The sequence below is a fragment of the Heterocephalus glaber genome, unplaced genomic scaffold, assembly GCF_053883595.1.
Source record: "Heterocephalus glaber isolate CG9 unplaced genomic scaffold, H.glaber_assembly_v1.0 deba00001564, whole genome shotgun sequence".
NCBI classification, from domain to species: Eukaryota; Metazoa; Chordata; class Mammalia; order Rodentia; family Bathyergidae; genus Heterocephalus; species Heterocephalus glaber.
In genome coordinates, this window is record NW_028258351.1 from 16,976,046 (window position 1) to 16,996,500 (window position 20,455).

General features: G+C 42.9%; 1 long non-coding RNA gene across 1 annotated transcript; it reads left to right on the forward strand.

The window, feature by feature from the left end:
* Positions 1-678: 678 nt before the first annotated feature.
* Positions 679-6,420, forward strand: LOC101708001 (uncharacterized). Its single transcript, XR_001184243.2, has 3 exons — positions 679-971; positions 1,276-1,423; positions 6,149-6,420. It is a non-coding gene; the product is annotated as an uncharacterized LOC101708001 (long non-coding RNA).
* The last annotated feature ends 14,035 nt before the right edge of the window (positions 6,421-20,455 follow it).

Here is a 20,455-nt window from a genome sequence, read left to right on the forward strand (position 1 = left end):
AATCTAAGACTGATGTGGAGTTCTTGGGGAAGTCCCAGAACTCCCAGAACAGCTTAGAGTTCCATTTAGACTGAGTAACCCAGGCTTAGCCCTGCTTCTGGCCTGGAGGACAGTGAATAATGAAGGTCCCTGTGTCCAAAGTCCTCATTTCTCCTAATTGCTTTGTTTCTTCCTAAAACAGAAGACTGACAGCTCTGGACATTGAGGAATGACAACAGGAAAAGTTGGGCTGATACAGAGCCAAACACTGAGACTGGAGTACCACTCCTGGTATTCCAGGAAAGGCTCTGCTGAGAAAGTTCTTGGACTTACACATAGTGGCCTGAGCCCATTACAGAGAAAGGGAATTTGAGGCCCAAAGATGAGCTTCAGGGCTTGTGGAAGGCGGTGTTAGCTATGAAGATTCCATTTTAACTTTGCCCTCCACCGTAAAGGACAAGATATCCGCTCTGGGAATACTCTGTCCCTGCCAAGCCAAATGCTTATCTTTAAAGATTGTCCTGTGCCGTGATGAATGTTCTTTTACCCAGAGATATAAAGAACTAAAAGAACAGGGAAATTCTAGAGAATGGGGAAATTCCAAAGAAAAGAGAAGTAGGCGTTTCTGTATCAAGGCCAGGACTAAAAATAGCCACAGCCTGTTCAGTGTATAAAAGATCCAGAAAAAAATAAACTTGCGCTCTCAGTCTCTCTGGGAGCCCTCCCGACTCTATCTCTGTGTCTTTCTTTTTCTTCATCCTCACTCCCCCATTCAGGTACTGTTCGACAAGTGACGGCGGGCTCCGTCAAGGGCTGAGAACAGAACTCAATGCATCAGATTTAACACCCAGGACACTGGCTGTCCGCCATCGTTGTCATGTTGAGATGAGGGTATCATCTTGAGGCCCAGATGTTGAAAATATAGCAGAATCTAGTAGTATTGTCGTCAACTAATGCTCCTGGTGTTGGAGTTCACTGATCAGAGATTGGAGGTACTGTACATTGCATGGAATATTGTGGGGAATGCTGACCCAGATATAAAAGGTACTATAGTGGTTTAAATATGAAGTGTCACCCAAAGACTCCTATATGCAGTAATGTAGTAATGTTCGGAGATGGGGCCCAGAGAGGTGATTGGGTCATGAGGTTGCTAATCAATGGATTAATCCATTTATGAGTTCTTAGCCAAATGGGCTCTCAGGAAGGTAGAGTCCACTTGAAAGGAGTAGGTCACTGGAGACATAACGTGGAAGAGAATATCTTGCCCTTAGCTTTTTCCTTCTCTCTGTTTTCCAGCTGCCATGAAGTGAGTAGCTTTCCTTTACCATGCACGTCTACCGTGATGTTTATGTCTTGGAATTATCTGGACTGAAATTTCTGAAACTGCGAACCAAAATAAACTCTTCTTCAGAAGGACAGGTTTGTTCCTAGTATCCCTCTCTAGGTATGTACATAAACTATATCCTCGTTTCCATTTCTTTACTCTTGGCATTAAAATGATGTATCTGCATCTGTTGTAATGCCATCTTACCAGACCTCACAATAGAAGAAGTGAAACATATTTCCCTTGCCTATTACTGTGGGTCCTATTCAATAGATCGCTATGGATTTACATTTTTTTGACTTGGAATATTGCTTTCCCTGTCTGCTTTGAGAGGAAAGAGTTGGGTAACTATCATCCCAGGAGGATGCGGAGGCTCCTAAATGGACCAACAACAGTCTAGTGCCAATCCCATAGGAGCCATAGCTGTCAGTGAGAAGTAAATGCTTCTTGTCATCTCCTGAGCTTATGGGTTATTTGTTACATAGCATTATTGCCACAATAGCTGACTAATGGACTATGGGACATTTGGCTAGTTACTTACGTTAATCTCTGTGGGATGCAGTTTCCTCATCTATAAAAAATGGGCAATAACACTTACCTTGAAGCTCTGTGTTATGGTTTAATAGGCTATGGCATAAGTAAAGCACATGGCGTGGTGCCTATTTTGCAGAGGGCTCTTGATGAATGGAGATTTTAGAGAGAGGGCAGAGTCACTCTATAAGAGCTAGATTTGACAAAAGGGTATTGAGTGAGTACTCACGGTGGATGGCTCAGTGCCAGGAATCATAGGGGATGGATTTCAAATCCTATTCCTGTTACATGATTTATATTGGCTACAGACAGGTCACTGGGCAGAAATCCAGGCTAGATTCTGGACAGAGCAGAGGAGGAAGTTGGGAGTCTACTCCCCTGAATGTTAAGCCTCACTTCTGATCACTGGACCTATATCCTCCTTTCTAGACTATGGGTTCTCTTTTCTTTTATGAGTTTCTGGGCAACTTTACCAATCTCCTGCCACTTCAACAAGACAGTTGTGATAATATGTCATCTCAATGACATTATAACAGAAGCAAAATTATAGCACCTATCAAGGGTAGGATTTAGGAACTTGGAATCCTTCTCAATCCCCTTGCTTTTCCTCTGCCTTTTCTGCTGGAGTAGCCATCCAGATCCACACCCCTCTCCAGGGTCTGAGGCTCTGTTTTTGAGGTAATGCATTTTTTGTTATTCTAAGTGCAAGTTAGTCCAACAGTTTCTCCTAAAATAGGTGGGTGAGAGTGGTCTCAAAAGGCTCTAAGATCCCATGGGCTCAGGATCCCTCACCATTGCCCCTCTAAATGTCCATGAGTAGAAGGGCTGGGATGTCAGTTTTGGCTGCATCCCTGGGAGAGGCTGCCTTCTCTGTGGTGCTACAGGCTGGGCCCGTGGGAGGGTGGAGAAATGAGTCAGATCATGAGTGAGGAGCGAGGTCTGGTAGTGCTGTTTTTTGTGGGGGCGCTCAGTGAATATGCAAGGGCTGGGTGGGAGGTGGCCATAGGGTGCACTGAATTGTGTGTCAGCATCACAGAGGACATGGCCTTCTCCAAATGAAAATTGCTTCCCCTGCTCCCTGTTCAGCCTGGGAAGCTAATATATGCTGCTTTAGAAAATTCGAATAATATAAAAATATGTAAAGAAGACAAGGGAAACAGTAATACCTAAAATATCAGTAGTCAGAAATAACCACCATTTTGAGACATGTAACTCCACACTGATTTTTTAATGTATATGCATGTGAGTGTGCATGTGTGTGTGTGTGAGAGAGAGAGAGACAGAGGGAGAAACAGAGAGACAGAGACAGAGAGAGGTTCTGCTATATGCAGTCTCATCTTCTAAGGAGGGCAGGTTCTGTTTGGTGAGTGGCCTGTTGGGAGCTGACCTTGAGCCCTTGGATGGGTTGGAATGCATGCAAAGGTGGCCTAGATATGGATTTGGGGGTGGAGCAGGAGAGGCATTGAATTGCTCTGCTTCATAAAGTGAGAAGAGCTCCAAGCTCCCAGGCTCCATCAAGAGCTAGAGGGAGAGCAATAGAGCTGAAAATAGAAAGAAAAATAAAAGCACAAAGCACAGCCCAGTAGGAGGCTGAGCCATGGGCAAAGGAATGGTCAAGACATCTTTGAAAAATGGGGACACCTAATTACTGAGTTTCAAGTTGCATGCTTTGTTGCTATGAAAAGCCTTCAACAGGCTTCCACAAGCCATTAACCATGTTCATGACACACACAGACCTCATGTGAGTGTCCTAGGGTAGACATCAAGGACAGTTGACTCTATATTGGGGTTGTCAGGGTGTGAAACCAACATAAGTACACGGGAAAGTAAGATAACCCTGACCTTGAACTCATTCAGTGAAAGGATATGGTGGTGATGGTGGTGGTGAGGGAGTGTGATGGAGAATCCAAATGTGACTACATCAACAAATGTCCTGGGCTGGGGATTTAGCTCAGTGATTCTGCCGCCTGCCTCAAAAACACAAGGTCCCAAGTTCAATCCTCAGTACCAAAACAAAAACAGAAACAAATGTCCTTCCAGAATTCACACCAGTACTGGGGTCAGGGATTCCCAATTTGTGGATGGTAGTTTCAAGCCAATTTTTTCTAGTTCTGACTATAGGCTGATCCTAGACATCTAGGTTGTGTTTCTGTTTATGGGTTTTATTTTAATAGAATTTCATAGCCCTTGCTGTGTTATATGTCTTTTCACTCAGTCTGTGTCTTATGCATGTTGACCTGTCACTAAGTTTGTATCTAGTTCACTCTGCTTCATGTCTAGATGGTAAACTGTTGGGAGGAACTAACAATGTAATAACTACTGCTCTACCAATAGGCATTTAAATAATGCCCAGTATTTCTGTGATAAAATCCTTCTATTTCTATCTTGGAAGATTTGTTGATGTGGCTACTTAAAAATTGGTTTTAGGTGAGAATACCAAAAACAAATGAACCAAACCCCCAAACAAACAAACATACAAACAAACAAACAAAAGGCCAACAAAACATAAACCACATTGGTAATTTTATTTCATTCTATGGAGGAACTAGTTGAAGGCCTTGCCAGCAGCCCCAAAGACCCCCACAGGTTGCAAAGGGTAGTTGGGTTTTAGTGAATATTACCTGACCTGTCAGGTTGGGGGTGCAACACTGACACCCCCTTATGCCAGGAGAGTCAAAGGATCATAGATGCAATTCTTTCCCTGACTGTGAATTTGGAACTGGGCCTGTTTAGGTTTTTAACACATACTCAGTTTACAACCATGGCCTATGACCGCTGGGAAGAAGACAAAGTCTACTGAGGGAAATGGATTTCGTGGTGAGAAAATTAGCAGCTCAGGCAAAAAGCTGCTATTTGGCTCCACTGTCAAAGGCAAGGAATATCAAAGCTGGAAACTTCCTTCATGAGTAGGTCTGGTGTCTTCATTTCACAGATGGGGAAACTGAGGCCCATAATCACACAATTTGTAGTACAATAATGAGAACCACCCTGTTAGCCTTCCTATCCTCATTTTTCAGTAGAGAGAATAGGGGAAGAAGAGACCTGAACCCTGGTGGTCTGGAGCCCTAGTCTGCACACTGTCATTAGAGACCACTGTCTCCTGTCACTGATAAGGGAACGTAGGACTCTGGCCCAAGGCTCCCTGCTTTTCTCCCTCATAAGGCATCCCTCAGCAGAGCTGCTGATGTGTCATAATCCATTGGCTACACTCCTCCCTGTCCAAGTGTCTGTCTGTCACAGCTATGAGCCTGGGGGGACATTCTAGGTGGACAAGACAAATGAATAATTCAATAAAAGTGAATAATTTCCATGGCAACCTTACCAGCAAGTGACCTGTTCTGCTGCCTCCCAGGGCTGGATTCACCCTAATAAAGAAGCTCTGTATCAGACGCCACAGAATAGGCTGGGAGATGCTTTTCTTTTATGGAAACTGAAATGAAATAAGGTTGGAAAAGGCAGCAGAGCTGGGCCTCGTGGGACCTCTGATCAGACATTCCTGTGGCAGGTCAGAAGAATGTGACAGGCCCCCCATCACTGTAGGCCTGAACTTGGTGGCAGGGCGGGTGTAAGGAGATCAGTCCTCAGGTTTCAGTGAAAACTGCATTGTCCCCCAGTGTACAAGGATTCCAGGGCACAACTTTCAGAACCCTTACAAAATCTTTTTGCACTAGGAAAGGGAAACTGAGGCCTAGAAAACTGCCCCTTAGAACAGAGTCTAATGTGACTCTGCTGGTGAGTCAGGGATGGAATGGAATCAAGCCAACAAGAGCCAAGATAATGAGAGAAACAACCTCAGGGATGGCTGGGGTGTGGTCAGGACTCAGCCTAAGGCACACTCCTGTGTGGGGGAAGAAGTGTGTGTGCACCAGTGCTCAAGTGCAGACCTTGTCATGGGTGTCTGGGCAAGTTTATGAAGGACTGATCACTCTAGGACATGCCTGGGAAGCCTGGGAACCCTGTGGACATGTACACTGTCATACAAGAGAATTTGTCTACAACGTAAATGTCACCCCCTTTGATGGGGCTTTCCTGTGCCATGTACAACATGAACAACTAGGCAGATTGGCCTTGGTGAGTTGTCTGGCTTTAGGCTAATTATCTTACCTCTCTAAGCTTCGATTTCTTTTGTAAAATGGAAATAATGAAGGTAAACCCAGAACCTTATTGAGTACACAACATGTGACCAATCCTGGGGAGAGGGATGTGGTAGGCAGCCTTTGGAGAGTGAGTTTAGAGGCACCAAGCAAATGAAAGGGTGCAATTTGGCTCATTCTCAGGAATAAGCAGCAGTGTCTTTGCTGTTCCTTCCAACAGATGAAAGAAGAGCATCAGCACGGGAGGCAGCTGGCCCAAGGTCACACAGCTAGCAAGTTGCAGAAGCAAGGTGCAAACTCAGAACTCCTGAACCCAAGGTCTTGGCCTTTCCCTCTCCACCTTCCTTAGGCCTCTGGCTGCTGAAGAAGTCATCACAGAAGAGGAGGAAGAGGTGGAGGGGCTGAGCCTAGGAGCTGCCTCGGTGGAGGGGTTCTCACTTCAGCCCTTTGGATGGTGGCCACAAAGGAATAAAATGAAGTGACAATCTGTGAGCACAGTCTCTCTTTTTCCAATTCAATTATGTCTGCCAACAGCAAATATCATCATTTCAGGCCATGAGAGAGCTGCAGCTTTCGGGAACCTTTGTCTCGTTAGTGTAAATCTCGCACCGTTTTCTTCTGCCTTGGCAAAGACGTTCCTTTAAATTACACTACGCACACCCACCTCTCACCAGTATCATCCTGAACACATGTGTTTTATTTTATGTGATAATAATCATCAAACACACACCAATTTGATTTGGGCCAGTGCAGTCATTAAGAATAGATGCTTTCCTTTTCTATCATTTTATAGGTCAGACCATCAGACAGGGGTAATAAAAATAGTGAAAATAGTAACAGCTGCTCAGTACTCTGCTAATATCTTCGCATCTAACATTTCATTTAGTGAATCACTAGGTGACATTGATATTTTTATTATTTTTTCCATTTTATTTTTATTATTCCCATTAGTTGAATAATAGAGCTGGGACTCTAAAACAAGGTCTCCAACAACAAGATGCATTTACCTAGGTGCTGTTTAACCTCCCTGAGACATTGGGGATCTCCAAGACCTTTCAAAAGGTCCTTCGCTGACAGCTTCAGGCATGAAAAGCACACTTGCATTCAGAATCCAGCTGATGCCCAGTAAGGAGGCCAAAGTCCTCATGGCCTGGCCCTCTCTCAACCAAAGGCAGAGGTTCTAAACAAAGGCTTGTTTTGTCTCCCAGAGGATATTTTGCAACATCTGGAGATTTCTGATTGTTGTGACCATGACCGGGAGAAAGGGTTGCTGTCGAGAACACAGGGACACTGAAGTCTTGCAGAGCACAGAATGGTTCATAGAATCCAGAAACATTCATTCCAAACTAGTCAGTAGGGTTGAAGTGTCAGGGAAGGGACAGGAAGAATGCGTGGTCAGGAGAGCAGCAGAGAGCAAAACGTCTGTAGGGATTAGGACACTGGCTTTCTGGTGCTCCCTCAGCTCCAGGTACCATTTTCAGTACTTGACATTCTTTTACTCATCCATGCTTTTCACTCAAACACCTCTGGTGGGAAGGACAATTTTTGGTATCCTCATTTTACAGAGGAAGAAACTGAGGATTGAGAGGTTAAGCAAGTTGTCCAGAATCACACAGCTCACAAAGGGCAGGGCTGGGATCAGAACCCAGGTAGCCGGATACTAGACCATAGTTCTACCTTAGCTATTTCCCCATTCTGCCTCTGAGAGCCCAGGCTTTGAAGCCACCCAGATCAAGTTTAAAGTCCTGTCTCGGATACTGGTTATCTATGTGACTTTGACAAGTTGCCCAACTCTTCTGAGACTCAGTCTCCTAAACTCTTTATTAGGGATTCTATATTCGTTTCCTAGGACTATATCCCAATTGCCAAAAACTTGAAGGCTTAAAACAATGGAAATTTATTTTTTCACAGTTCTGAAAGCAGAAAATCCAAATCAAGGGGCCCACGGGGCAGCAGTTCCCATGGAAGATCTACAGATGAGTTTGTTCTTTGCTTCTTCAGCTCCAGGTTTTCCAGACATTCCTGTACTGTGACTATAGAATTCCAATCTCTGCTTGGCCTTCTCACAGACTTCTGTAGTGTCTGACTCTTTTCTTCTGTCTTCTGTTAAGAACAATTGTCAAGGATTTAGGGATAATCCAGGATAACTCATGTTGAGGTTCTTAACTTAATTGCATGTGCCAAGATTTTTTTTTCAAAATAAGGTCAAATTTGCAAGTTCTAGGAGTTAGAATGTAGACATAGCTTTCTGGGGGCCACCATTCAACCTGCTGTGGACACTGATGCTACATCATCAAATGGGATTATAAATAGAAAGACACCAAGCATGCCAATCTTCAGTAAATCTTAGATGACCCTAGTTAGCATGTGGTAGGGACTTGGTAACTGCAAAAGATACCATATGACTGGTACAGCTATACCCTGTCTTGGTGGAGTGACAGAATGCTTCATGATTTGTATCAGTGCTTTGGGTCCTGATTATTTGGGTCAGTTTATGGTCCCTTGCTTTAGGATAAGCATTTGAGACTAGGAGATAGTGTGGTTTTTCCATCTTTGCCCTGGCCTGTCTTCTCCATCCTGCTTACCTGTGTCTTCTCTGGCCCAACACCCTACACACCCTGTGACCATCTCTGAGTCCCCAAGTAGGCATATAGACCCCTTAGAGGCCAAAGTCACTTAGCCTGTAATTGGGAGTCAGATTTATAATTCTGCCTTTTGACAGGATCCTTGAGAATAGGAGTCATCCATAAGTACCCTTTGCACAACAACCCAATTCTTCATCCTCTCAGCATGCAGAGGGTGGCACTTCCTAGTTTCTAAAGATTGGGTACAACTGTGTGAGTAGTTCAGTCAATGAGTCTGAAAGAGTGTGATGTGCTTTATTTCTGGGTTGGGTCATTTCATGCTGGTGCAAACCCCTTAAGACCCGTCTTCCACGTGTGTAATGCTCCAGGCAGTGGCTGCCCCATAGGATTGTGTGTTAGGGGAGGAGTTTATGAGGCAAGATGGCATAGTGAGGCCTGATGGACTTGACGCCTGAGTAAGAGAAACCTTGGTGCTCCTAAGACATTGATGCCAGGCTGCAGGACTGCACCTCTCCAGGCTGAGAGTTGAAGGAGGAGACAGAAGTCCAGGCTGCTAGGTACCTGGGAGTCAGCTCAGAGGAAATGCATTCTAACAGCATAAAGGACTCTGAATGAGCTGTGATTCTTACAGAACCCATTGTTCTCTGCTCCTCTCCAGAGCCTTGGTAATGCAAAAAGGGTCAGGGCTAGTCACAGTGGACCTTATGGAAAAATAGTGTAAAGCTTTCACTAAGGATGGCTAGCCAGCCTAGGTATTGTGGATTTGATCTTGATTATTAGATTTCAAAAATAATCTCTCCAAATACAATCATGGAACAGAAAAGGACATGAGTGGGGACATGAGAGATATCCAAATAAAAGTTTCTCATTTAGTTAATCATAGCATAGCAATGTTAATGTCTCAGTTATGATAACTGCATGTAGGTTATGTTAGGTGTTCCTAACATTAGGGAAGTTGGCTAAAGGGAACTCTCTTACATTTGTTATTCTGCCTCTGGCTAACAAAGTCTAATTATCTTGAGGGAAACTGAGGCTGTATAGCCCTTATTCCTTGAAACACAAAATTCCTTGGAACATGCTCTGTCTGGCCATGCTGGCCAGATGGAGTCCACCTCCCTTGGCCTAAGCGTCTGATGCATCCGGGAAGAATTGGGTGAAGGCTGACTTTAAGGTGAGAGTCAGCAAAGAGGAATCAGTCCCCTTTCAATGGATGGCATTAAACAATGAAAGCTTCATCTTCTAATCACATTACCTCACCCCAGGGGGTGTTTCCCAGCCCATTATCACATGGTGTGGTTGGCTGGATCTCCATTTGTCACAGCAAACATCAGGCATATGGTAATGGTCCCGTAAAACATGCCCTGTTGGGTCTTAATGTCTATTTAATGACACCTGCTATGAAGGCTCCCATAACTGAACCCCTAATGGGAGATGAGGGGATATTAGATTTTGGAGGAGAGTTCTCTGAATGACAGGCTGCCTTTTTCCAGGAGGCCAATGCTGAGCTAAGTTGGGTGGGGATGGCTGATATCGAATCACAGAATTTAACTGTGGCAGGGGCTCTAAGAGATGGGCTGGCCAGAAAAGGTCTTTGGTAATGGTGAAGGGTGAATAAAGCCCCTAAGCAGGGGCACAAAAATGGTTCTGGTAGGGACACATGGAATATCAAGCTTGATTTGCATTTCTTTTATTGACCCTTAATCTGTGTTCAAAGTGAATCCTAACTACTTCATCTATTTGGAATGGGGAAGAATAGCTAATTTTGGTGGAAGTAAGGTTGAGGAATTTCTTTTTTATCTTCTCAAGAGTTGGAAATCTTCCAGTTCTCTTCCATCTCTTCTCTTCCTTCTTTCTTTTTCTTTGTGTATCTCTAGGCCTCAGTTGTCAGCCTCAGGTAGAAAGAGGTAGAGTAAGTCTTAGGAAAAAGAAGGTTTCAAGGAGGACAGGGAGATTTCACTCCTCCTCCATGTGAAAATCATATCCTGGGAAAGGTGCAGTTCTGAGAACACTGAGAGCCCGTGCCTTCCTTGTGTGCTGGGTTAAATACTGAGATGTTTGCTATGGAGACCGTGTTTTCCAAAGAGAATTGCAGTACTACCTTCCATTGCACATGATTTATAATGTGAGTATCAAGAGGCAGAGTTCAATTTCCCATTCCTTGAATCCATGTTGGCCCATGACTCACTTGTAACCAAGAAGCTGTAGCTGGATGTGATACTTAATGCCTTCTGAGGCCGGATCAGAGAAGGCCATGTAGCTTCTATCTGCTTCCCTTGGGACTCTTTCCCTGAGGGAAGTCAGACAGCTTAGGAAATGTGACCAGAGAGGCTATACACAGATGCTCCAGTCAACAACACTTTCTGAACTCTCATCTGACAGCCTTCAGATGGCTGAACCCCCAGCTGATATGTTCTTGCAGACTGCACGAGAGACTGCTCACACGCTAAGCTCTTCACCTATAAAATTGTGAACAAATTAAAATGATTTCTTTCAGGCCTCTAGTTTTTTGAGGGTAATTTGTTACACAATAATAAATGGAAAACTGAACAAATTCAGCTCTTGCCATTGAAAGATTCACAATATTATCAGAGATTGGAGACATCTAAGTACTGGTCAAACTATGACATAGTGGATCTACACATAGGAACACGGAGAGGAAGTGGCCAAATGGCCAGAGAATCAGGGTATTTGGCCAGGAAAGGATAGCATGTGGAAAGGTAAGGGAACATCACAGGAGGTCAAGTTGGGATCATATTTTTTTTTTTCAGAACTGGGGAATGAACCCAGGCCCTTTGCACTGAGCACCATGCCTCAAGCTCTTCTTTTAAGTTTTTATTTTGAGACAGTGCCTCACTAAGTTCAGCCTGGGCTCAAATTTACTATATATTCTTGCCTCAGCCTTCTAGAGTGGTGGAATTAGATGAGTATGCCACTGCCCCTGACTCATCAAGTAGGGACCATCTTAATGCAGGGATGGGAAGTTCTGTCAAATCTTCAAGGAGCTGAGGGTGTGTGGGGGGAAGGCATTCAGAACTACACAGATAGCACATCTTTCTAGATATGAATTAAGTCCACTAGGAAGTTAGTAAACATTTTCATGTTAAAACCAATAAGAAGAACAACAAAATAAAAACACAAAAAGATGATATTTTAGGATTAATTCCAAAGTTCAATAAATCATGTAGCTTTTCAGACCTTATTGTAGGCTCCTTGGAGGTACAGCTTTGTTGCTTAGGAGGCCTTTGGTGGAAACTGAGAAGCTCTGAGTAGGTGATAGTTAACTGTGGTGTCAACTTGAATAAGAAACAAACACCCAGCTAATTGGTTTCACATAGTTCTGGGAGTGTCTGAATGATGGATTTACTGAAGATGGAAGACCCACCCTGGGTGTGGCTGGCACCAACAAATAGGCTGATATCCTGGATGGAATCAAAAGAGAAAGAACAAGGAAGTCTGGTTTCTGTTTCTTCAGAAGAGGTGCAGTCTTTGACATTGCCTTTGGATATCCATCTCCAGGCTTCCAGCAAAGACCTTTTGGCTTCCTGATAACAGACTTGCACAAGAGTCTGCAGTGAGCTCCAAACCTTTGACTTTTGACTGGATCCTTTGGATCTTCAGCATGCAGATGGCCTTTCTACAGTCTTCCACACCTGACTGCAGGTGGCAGTTGTAAGCCTACCTTGACAATCCACATATTTATATATCTATATGTATAGATATATCTTACATTAACCCTGTTCTTTGGAGAACACTGACACAGTGTTGTTCTTGAAAGGTTTTCATCTAAGGGTGAAACATGACTGGGCCTGTTTTAGGAAGATTTCTCTGGAAACAAGAATGGAAGATAGTCTGAAAAAGAACAAAGAGGCTTATTCAGAGTGTGTTGGAACATTCAAGGTAGAGATCCATGGAATGGAGGGACACAAAGGAGGACAATTTTAAAAGACTTTTCCAAGCCAGAATTGACTGCATCATTACCCAACCTTTCCTATTTCTATGTTGATGTCTCCTCCAAGAAGTTTCCATCTGATATGGATTAGAACCCTTCCTAAGTGGTTAGATAGCTCTCTGTGTTTCTCTTGTACTACTGATCATACCACATAGTCATGACACCAACATCACAGAGAGCATTTACTGAATTCTTTCTGCATGCCAAATACTTTTCTTATTTTCAGGTAGGTGTATATTCACCTCTATAGCAGTTATTATTATTAATGTAATTTTATGAATGAGGGACTTGAGGGAAAGATATGGCAAGTATTTTCTTTTTTTTAATGTTTTATTTTAGATAGAGGAGCTGGAGTGGCATGTTTATCTATATCTCCAATGAGACCATAAACAACCTGAAGCCATGACTATGTATTTAGCATTTTACTTATATCTCTGTATCCCCATCACCTGACATAATATAGTTAATAGGTATAATGATTGATTAATTGAATACTTTATTGACATCCCAATAAAAATCTATACTTTCCTGTCCCCCATCTATGACAATGGAAAGAGGGATCAGAAGGGACCTCTTCTGGCACGCCATTCCTCTTGACCAGTGTCAGCTGGGACTTGCTCAGCTCCAAGTTCTGCTGATTGTCAGACCAACCATGCTCAGCTGAGCACACCAGGACTTAACAAGGTCTGAATTGTTTCAAGAAGTGTTTTTAGCAAGTTGTAAATGCATTTCACTAAGTCCCATTGCTGTACACAATTGATGTAGCTGATGAAAAGCAATCATGATCCTGTGAATCATTTCTGCCTATTTACAAGTGCATTTTGTTCCCCATCTTCCAGAAGGATGCACAAAGCACACTTTAAAGGAAAATGTATTTGATATTGACATATGGTAAGACTGTCTCACATTCCAGTTCCTTACTGGCTCATATGATCTGCAAAACAGAAAAAGGCAAGCTCATAATTACTATAGGTTTTTTTTTTTTACATAGCCACAGATAATTGCTTTTAAATATAAACAAGGGCATTTGCAAGAATGATCATTTTATCTCCACTTGGTTTGTTTTAGGATAAGAAATATGGCAGGCACCTTGGGATGTAATTATTTGTGTACACATCTTTCACTCTCACTTTAAGGAATGAAGTGTGGATCATTGTAATTTATAACCACCCCTTCCTTACTCCCAGTGCCTCTGCTAAGCTTAGCACAAGTAGTCATTCGTTAAATATATGAACAAATGAATGAAGGAAGGAATAAACCTTGTGGATGAAATATTGAAAACCATGAAAGGGAAGTATGCTTTTTGTAACAATGATTGAGATTGATTAACAGTATATGAATAGTTGGATTTAAATGAGTGAGAGTTTGAGTATTTGAACTAGTGAGGCTATATCAGCAACTGATGCTGCAGTTATGCTGTATAACAAACCAACTGCAAGTGCAATGGATTAAAATAAGTATTCATTCTCATAATTATGAGTTTGCAGGCTGATTACAGCATGGCTGATCTAGTTGGAATTGGTTAGGTGGATCTGCTTCCTGGTACAGGTTGAATGGCATTACTCATGCTACAGGATAGACTCAGGTTTATTTTACATGTTTCTTTGGGGCTCTTCTCTCAAATGACAGTGTCTCCATGGCATATAATCTTCTGATGGATTATGAGAGTTCAGAAGAGCAAATTCAATTGCATAAATTTCACGTCTCTGATAATATTCACTAACATCTCATTACTCTAAACAAGTCTAGTCATCCCAAAAGTCAACGAGGAGGAAAGTAGGAGGAAGTGACCTATAGATCACTAGGCCATGGAAAGAGCCTGAAAGAAACATTCTGTTACAAAGCAAGGAAGAGTTGAAACAAAAATGTGATAGTTAATCTTGATTGTTAACCTGACTGGAAGAAGAAACCTCTAGAGAGGTGGTTGGATTTTGAGAGCACTTATCAACAGATAGACCCATTGATGAATTTATAGCTGAGTGGGCTGTTAGGAGGCCCACCTAGTTGGAGTAAGTAGGTCATTAAAGGTGAGCCTAGGAAGGGTAAAACTTTTCTTAAGCTTTTGCTCTTTCTACTCCCTGGCTGCCATAAGGTGATCATTTTTCTTGCCCATACCCTTCTACCATGATGTTTCTGCCTTGCTATAGGCCTAGAAGCAATGGAGCCAAGTGAGCATGAACTAAAACCTCTGAGCCAAAATCGATCATTTTTCCTTTAAGTTGTTTATGTCAGGTATTTTGTCCCAGAGACATAAAGCTAACACACAAAATTTCAGATTACCTCAAAGAAAGCTGTAGAGGTAAAGAGGAGAGAAAAGAAAAGAGAGATTATATAAGCAGAGAGAACAAACAGATATTGGGAGTAGAGCAAGAAGGGGAAGTATCTATGGCATATCTAGGTTACTGAGCTTGGATTTTAGTTCCAAGGAAGGATAGGAACCACCGTGGTAAAATTACCTCAAGCCATCAGAAAGACTCTCCAATATAAAAATATCATAGTAGTATATAATATACTCACTAAAAAGCCTAGAAGTATAATTTCCCCAAATTTATTAGGTCTGTTGAGAGGAGAGAGCAAAATCATAAAGGAGAGGTGTAGATGGCAGGCATTAACCAGATAACTGTGCACACTGTGTGACTCCAGCCACCCCAGACCAGCTCACTCCTGTCTCAGGTCATGCTACTGCTCTTGACCCTCTGCTTCCTGGTTCTCACACAGCCATAGTGATTTTCTCCCACCTAATGCAATGGGCACTTTCCAGACCTATTATTTTAATTACCTGTGGCTTGTGATACTGTCAACTACTTCCTTCCTAAAATTCTCCATTCTCTTGGATTCTGTTTTGTGATTCTCATTTAAATTTTGCTCTCTCTCTGAGTATTTCTTCTCAGCATCTTTTCTAGGTTCATTCAAGTTTTCAAGGAGACAAATGCTGGCAACTGAGCTAGAGAAAAGAAGTATTTGGCAGTGAGTGGTCCAACAATCTTTGTCTTGGAAAGATACTAGCTTCACGCTAACGGTGCTTGTTGCAATATGGAATATGGACGGGGAGCTCCTCTGGGACCAACTGTCATATTTAAACAGTAACTTCCTCCCTGCCTATAAAAATGCAGATGAAAGTTCAAGGGTTGGTCACAGCATGATTTCTACTTCCCTCTGTGTTGCTGAGGGTATGCTTTGTGCCTGTATTTCCTGGTCTTCTAGTAGCCACGGAAGAGTTTGGCACGTTGGTGTGCTGTGCTGATTGCACATTTACTTTGTGTGTAGAGAGGAAGATATGCACAGCCTTGGGCTAAAAAATTAAATATGCTTCCCCCACTTTGTAAAAACCATGGCTTTATCTTCTCTCACCATCTTTCTCCAGTGTGCACCATACCAAAATCATTTCCACGTTAGTCTGGTTTAGCTCCTCCAAATGGCCATTTACTTCCCTACCTGCCGATCTGATTGCTCCATCATTCCAAGTCCAGCTCAAATCCCCCTTCTTCTGTCATGACTCCCATGACTTCCCAGCAGGAAGCAACTACTTTGCCTCTAAACTCTTTTAGCACTTCTCTGAATCTCTTCCAGAACATTTATTACTGTTGACCTTGTATCACCATTATTTCTGCCTGCTGCTTATGTGCTACCTTCCCCAGTTGGTTGCTGGTTCCATTCACTGGGGAGATTAAGTTCTGATTTACACCAGTGTTTAGCTAAAGATTACAATAGGGTCAATGCTTCCTCAATAAATCAATAAACAGTTTAGCAATAAACAAGTTGGGATGGGATTGGCACTCTGGGAAAAACAATCTGATATGTTCTTGGGATTTTTTTTTTTTTTTTTTAGTACCAGGGATTGAACTCGGGACCTTGCACTTGTGAAGCAGGTGGCGGCACCACTGAGCTAAATCCCCGGCCCACAATCTGATATGTTCTTAAAATTTTCTATCCCAAGCTTGTAGTTTTGGAAAAGAGAAGAATAAAATCCATTTTTATTGAATCCATCTCCTCTTTGTAGAATTATTTTGTGATCTCTTTCATTGGGCCAATTACATTTATGAAGATGAATTATGACAGTCAAGAACCTATGTGCATGGATTACTGTGTGGTAACTATGTAATTAGCAGTGGCTGCGGCTAGGAGAGGAGTTTGTTAGATATTTCCATATGAAAAAACACATTATGATCCATAAAAAACAATGAGCAATGATAATTTCATTTTTATTGGTCATTTAAAAACATTCGCTGATAATTCCCCCCATGCTTAATAGGCATATGTTTGCTTCCTTCAGAATAGACCCATAAACTTGTTGCAAAAAGCATTCTTACATAATCGTTTCAGCCTCCCTTCTATCATGAAAGACTTTCAAAGACAGGAAGTGTGAAGTTCATTAAGGGCACTTTAACAGGTGATATCAGTTATTCTAAATCAGCAGCTCTTTTCCACAGGAGCTGTAAAGGCCAGGCCCAAACTAACTACTGCATCATCCTCCAGCCCAGGGCATTTCCCACCTGAGAGGGTTTATCCTCTGGTTTGTATTTGAATTAGGAAAGAATAAGCCAGTATTCCTTGCTTTTAGTGGGTAATCCAGAGGATGCTAAGGGTCCTGGACCCAAAGGCCAGGCCAAAGACAGATTTGCAGAAGGTAGTAATAAATGTTAATTACATGAGTGAAGGACCAAAGGCTGGATGGATAAATGAAGGAATGAATGGTGGATTCGACTGAATTGGATGGGACTTCTCATATCCTATCCTCTGTATTCTGGCACAGACTTCAGATCCTACTGTCACTGGTTCTCAGCTCTTCTGGAAAGGTGACAAGATTCTTGAGTACCCCGGGAGGTAGTTAATAGCCTCTCAAGTTCAGAAAGAAAAATACTTTCATGTGTTTCCAAAAACACTTTAGGAAATTATCGCAATCTTCCTAACTGAAAATTAAGTCCCCCTTGTGAAATGCACTTACTTTTCCTTCTTTCTTCTTTTGGCTACATAACTCCGTTCTCTGGCCCCTGACTAACACCTCAAGGTCCACTTTCCTGTCATGTGCAAGGCCAGCAAACTGTCAAGGATGAAAATGGTGACTAAGAAGCGAACTGGCAGTTCTTCCAGGTAAGAACCCAGCTCACAGTTTTTGGGACATGCTGATTTCTCTCCAGAAACTAGCTATCTGTTTACATATGCTTTGGCAGATGTGGAAGCCTAACGGATATTTAGAGTGTGGGGTATATGTGCATATGTGTTCATGTATGAAAAATGTATGTGTGCATGTGTGTGCACATTTGTATGCGCATGTATGTCTGTGTGATTGGGTGTGTGAATGTGTGTGCATATGAGTGTGTTTGTGTACATGAGATTATATCTACATGTGAGGCAGGAACTGTGTGTATGTCTTTCTGTATGTGTGTGTACATGTGTCTATATACTTGTGTATGTACATGTATGTATATGAGGATGTATACTTGTGTGTGAGCATGTGGAGACAGAAAGTGTGCATGCCTGTTTGAGGTCCTACATGAAAGTATAAATATGTGAGTGTGTTTATATGTTCAAGAAAGCATGTTTATGCATGTGAATATGTGTGTGTGTTATCCCTGAATGTCTGCATGTTCTCATCTCCCTGGAATTCTCCCTATGTAGGGCAGTAGGGAGAAGGAGCACAGGGGATGAGCATGGGCTTGCCCTTCCTTGGAGCACTGGGAAGAAACCCTATGTGTGTGTTTACCCCTGTCTGAACATGTCTGCCATATGTTCACCCAGCACCTAAGGCTTTTCTGGGACAGCTACTTGGTTATGGTCATAGCTCCCACATTGCTGTGCCTGTGCCAGCACTCTGGGTTCTGCCAGCACTGGTGGTTCTGCAGCCTGGTGTCCACATGGCCATGGCTTGCTCACTACCCACCCTTTCTCTGTGTCTTCCATCCCATTTGGCTCTCTTCCTTTCTCCAAATATTTTCTGCCTGCACTGTTCTCTGACACTTTGCGGCAACCTCAGGACTCGTATTTGTCCTGGAGGATTATGACAAATGGTATCAATGAGCTGGTCACCCACCCTTGCTGGTCTGGGTGCAGCTCAAAGGTTCTGTCCTGGGGACAGGCAGAATTTGTCCTGAACCAAATAAGGTGAGACAGTCTTTTTTATATACCTTGCGAGTGCGTTTGAAATAATACCCAGTGGTGTGGTGGGGTGGATTAATTAATGGTCAACTTGGAATGCCCAGCTGAACTGAATCAGCATAGTTTTGGGTGTGAAAGACCCACCTGGGGTTGTTGCCAACAGCATAAAAGGAGAACTGAAGGGAAAGATTGTATGCTGTTGATTTTCCTGGAAAAGCTTGCAGTGGCTGATTATCCTGATATGAACTCAGCTGTGTCCAGGTCCTTGATGTCATCAAGGGTGGCTTCTCTTCCAGGGAGCTCTGCTCTTTGCCTTGAGCATCACTTCCTGGCTCCAGTGCAGATCCCTCAGCCTTCTGATCCTTTACTCTGCCAGCATAGTCTTTCTAGCTTCTACCACTGGCTCTTGGACCTTCCCGGTGCAGATCTTTGACACAGACTTCATGAGACTGTGCTGTAGACTCTAGGCCTCTGGCTGGACTGATGGAGGACATTGCCATGGGCTCTAGGCCTCCAGATGGACTTGTACAGGACACTGCTGTGGGATCCAGGCCTTCAGTTCAACATTTAATGGGTGTTAAATGAAGCCAATGGGTCAGAATGGCTGGCTTGGTGATCACCATTTTCTGTGTGACTTCTGGGAGCATTCATTTCCTCATCTGTTAAGCACGAGTTAATATAATACCTGCTTCAGGAGATTATTCTAAGAATTGAATAAAGTCACATTTTAAATCATCCATAGATGTTAGTTACTATTACTGCTGTTGATATTGTCACTGTGACCACTACTTTGAGCCAAGTGACAAGTGGAGCGCAGTAGAAATAGGTGACTAACAGGATCCTTGCTCTATGGCAGCTCACAGTCCAGTTGTCAAAGCAAATATGAAGAAACACCTATGATGACTAAAAGCAGAATGAGGGAAACAGAACTGTGAGCATGACAGAGGAGAGACCCATTAATTTTTCCTTTTGACTGTCTGGGAGGAGATAGGTCCACTTAAGTTGGACCTTGAAGGATACTTGAGACTCAAATAGAGACAGAAAAAGAAAGATTTTGTAGGCAGACAGAAGACCTACCTTGTAGACTGGCTGAATAATAAATGGAAGGTCACAGCCACTGTGGGTAGGCTACAGAGAACCTTGAATACCTAGCCAAGTGAAGCCTTTGGTTTTTATTCTACTGGCCATACCGTGGAAGTGACTCCCAACATCTTAGTCAAGGAACTTCCATTGTAAAAATAAATACATTTACCCAAGATTGAAATATTGGGAGGAATAAGTGGCCAGATATTCATTTCTTTGGCTGTTTGGGTTTACTTCTTGCCATAGGCAAAAGAGGCAAGAAGAATAATGCCACAAGGGAAACGGGATGCCTCATGTCAGGATTAGATAACCAGCTTGTACTTACCAAGGACCATGGATCAGGGAGACAAAAAAGAAAGCTTTTGGCACCACACCTCTCTAAGCACTATAGCCCAGAGAGCTTCTAGAGACCTGAGAAAATTATAAATGAGAAACTTGGAGTCTGATGATCTGAGTCTCAATCCTTTCTACCACTTAACTAGTTGTGTGACCTTGGGAACAAAGAGCTTAATTTTTCTGAAGCCTAGTTTCCCCATCTACAAAATGGGAATAATAATAGTGCCCTTTTCATAGGCTTGGAAAGAGGACTTAATGATAGAATACACAGAAAGATGTTGGCAGTACGCTGGGCATGTGGTAAGTGCTCATTGAATGACAGCTATTAGGAGCAGCTCTGGAGACTTGGAAGAGACTGGGCACATAGGCCTCCTAACTGCTCACCTCCCCTTCCACCCCAAGTCCTACCAGTGTAGTGGGCTCTGAGCAGGCTGTGATCCACCCCAGGATGAGCTAGAGAAGTGTGGGAATGAAAAGT